Here is a 3314-nt window from a genome sequence, read left to right as displayed (position 1 = left end):
CCAAGATATTCTTTTGTCACAACCAGGCTCCTGGAGTCAAAGGTTAGTGAGGAGCTAATTCTGTGCATTGTCTCCTGGAATTCATAGATTATAAAGCCAGAAGGGACCACTATGACCATATAACAGAGCATAGGATTTCCCTGAATTAATGTGTTTTAGAAAAAAATATTTAGTCTTAAAGGGGCCAGCAGTGGAGAATCCACCACAGCCTTGGGTAAGTTGTTTCAATGGTTAATTACCCTCTCTGTAAACATTTGTGCCTCATTTCCAGTCTGAATGTGTCTAACCTCAATTTCCAGGGACTGGAATCTTGCTATTCTTTTGTTTGCTAGATTGAAGAGCCCCATCTCAAGTCTTTTGTTTCTCATGTAGGTACTGAGAGATTGTGATCAAATCATCCCTTAAAGAGAAGATTCTGCCCCACAGACTCCAGGATCCCCATCAATAGCCAGAATATTTTCCAATCTTTTCCCATTCTCATGGCTCTTCTCTGAACCCCCTCCAGTTTTTCAACCTCCTTGAATTGTGGACACCAGACTATTCTGGTAGTAGTCGGTCACATCAGTGCCAGGTAGAGGTAATCGGATCTCTTGGCTGCTGTTCAAATGTCAAGGAGTTATTTGCAGGTTTTGCCATCTAAATATACTGCAGACTATTCCATGACACTAAACTTTATGAATAGACCACTCATGTATGGCCTGGGGGTGGGACTTGGATAGAAAATAGGGTTGCAGAAAAATAAATGGATATTTAATGGGGGGTTGATAACTTTGAAAGTAAAAAATCATGGATTTTGGCATCTAAGTGCTTTATTAGAAAGTTGCTGTGATACTCTAGAACTATTACAAGCAAGGTTAGCTCAGCCCAGCCAAACCCATAGCTGCTGGGTCAGGTTAAAGTGGTAGCATGATGCTCATGTGCCCAATGCATAGTCTCCCCTGCCCCACCTTGGATAACATGAAGCCTCTATGCTTTCCCCTCAACCTCTAGCACCTGTAATGCAGAGCAGTGAAGGCACCCTGTGGTTTCTCCATCCTGTATAGCAGGGTCATGAGGTCTTTAGCCCAGGGAAGGCCATTCAGCACCCAAGGTTTGGACTGGACTGGTTCACACTCATGGCAGCATTTACAATTTTCCTTTTAGTGCCTTATTTATTTGTTTCACTGAAGATTTTCCTAGGCCTATTATAAAGAAAATGGTGGAAGCATACAGATGTGGTGGGATGCTTGCCCCACCCTGCTCATTTTGTAATAACTTGCTTTTCAAGGCATTGCCTCTAACTTAAGGACTTTTCCATTCTAGCATAAACTGGAGAGCTCTGGCTTGCTGGTGTCTAGGAACGTTACTCTAATCCACCCATGGATTTGTTGTTTACCTCAAGTGAGGCAGTGTTCAGAGTTTTGCCTGAAGTATAGTTCCATTGTATGTGGACTAACCACCCTGCCTCTCAAAAGGTCAGCTTAGAGATGGTCTAATGTAGTGGTTCTCAAACTTTTGTACTAGGGCCCCCCTTTCACACAGCAACCTTCTGAGTGCAAACCCCCCCTTATCAAGTAAAAACACTTTTATATACTTAACACTGTTATAAATGCTGGAGGCAAAGTGGGGTGCAGGGGTGGAACCTGACTGCTCATGACCCCCCAGGTAATAACGTTGTGACCCTCAGGGGTCCTGACCCCTAATTTAAGAAGCCCTGGTCTAATGGATCTGATTGTCAGGTGTGATGAGCATATGCCACTCAGCTCTAAGATACATAAAGCAATTGGATAAACTTAGGCCAAGACATGTTAACCTTGCTCAGGAATTCTAAGGAAACACACCAGTTTCTTCCTGGTCCAACAGGCTTCTTGGAATCTATGTAGTAAGCCACTCAAAATGACGTCAGACAGTTGTTGGTGAGGCCTATTGCTGTATATTTTTATTTGAATTTCCTTACTCACTTGAGGATGTAGTTGGACTTTGCATGTTGGTTATAAATTGCTTTGCAGCTGAGGTAGTGGCTCTTGTCAATATTTACACACACCTGCATCAAATGTGTAATAGGAAAATGGCAAAAGGCCAATCACCCTCAAGTCCTATTGACTTCAGTGGCAGGTGCTGGTGACTGTGTCGCTATAAAGGTTAAGAATTCTACTCAGAGTTGAGCTCTCTATCTTTTCTTCCTTGGACTTTTGAGGAATAGCTTCAGGTTGGGTATAGGGAACAGGCGCTTGGTGATGAATTTACATTATATTCAAGTTCTTATACTACACAGCATAGCGGTATTTTGTTTCATGCTTATCCTTATCTTTTAAACTTCAAAAGCGTCAGTAAATCAAACATCTCTGCCCCTCCCTATGCTGCTCCCAAAAAGAGAAACAAAGTTGAACTAGTTGGATAAATCAAATTTTCACTTTATTATAAAATTATAAAGCAGAACTCTGTACCAAAACTAGTTGTTTAACTATCAACTAGGATTTAAAGAATTTAATAGAAGCCATTTCAAGTAGAACATTAACTTTCAAAACATTTGAACAAAAGGTGTACACTGTACATAAAGCACTTGGATATTTTCATACATTTTAGTTCAGATCAGTATATTCCTTTGGCTTATGAACCAGTTTCCTGGGGCTCTTTTAAAGTTTCACTTTAAAATAAATTCTGTCACCCGCACAGCAAAAAATCAATTTTTGCAATGGGAAAAGGAAGGCAAACTGCGGGGGGGGGGGAGAGGCTGTGTACATCTTGTTCTTAAAATCATCCTTGCAGAGACTGATCTAGAGTGGGGTCTTTCTGCTGTAAAATAGAGGCAGAAGAACCTTGAATTTGCTCACTGAATAGGAAAAGTATTTTCCTCCACTTAAGTCCCCTCTCTTACAGTTATTGCTGAACAAGGATTACGGTATATGTATTATTTTTCACAGTGAATATGCTAGATTGGGGTTGGTAAGTTTAGCCCATAGGTAAAGATTGATGTAAACAACCTCTTCCCATTCATGACTGAACAGCTCAATAGCAATTACTTACATGGGAAAAGTATTTAACTGAATACAATGTAGCTGCTGGCACAGTGTGTGTCAGTACCCCTCTGTTTAAGAGGGTCTATGCGAGGCCTTGAGCCAGAGATTATAAAACATGTCAGAATGGCCAGAAGTAGCCGCTCTCTTAACATGAAATGAAGAGAAACACAGAAAGAAGGGGCAAGGCCAGGCTCCTGTCCTTCTTGTACAGGAATCACCCCCACTAAAAGGCCCTCTCTACTGTCCAGGTGCTGCAGATCACCATGCAGAGGTAAAGCTTCCTTTAAATATCTAGATGTGAATGATACTTTATCA

Source organism: Trachemys scripta, chromosome 18 (genome assembly GCF_013100865.1).
Source record: "Trachemys scripta elegans isolate TJP31775 chromosome 18, CAS_Tse_1.0, whole genome shotgun sequence".
NCBI lineage: Eukaryota > Metazoa > Chordata > Testudines > Emydidae > Trachemys > Trachemys scripta.
Note: the sequence above shows the minus strand (reverse complement) of the source record.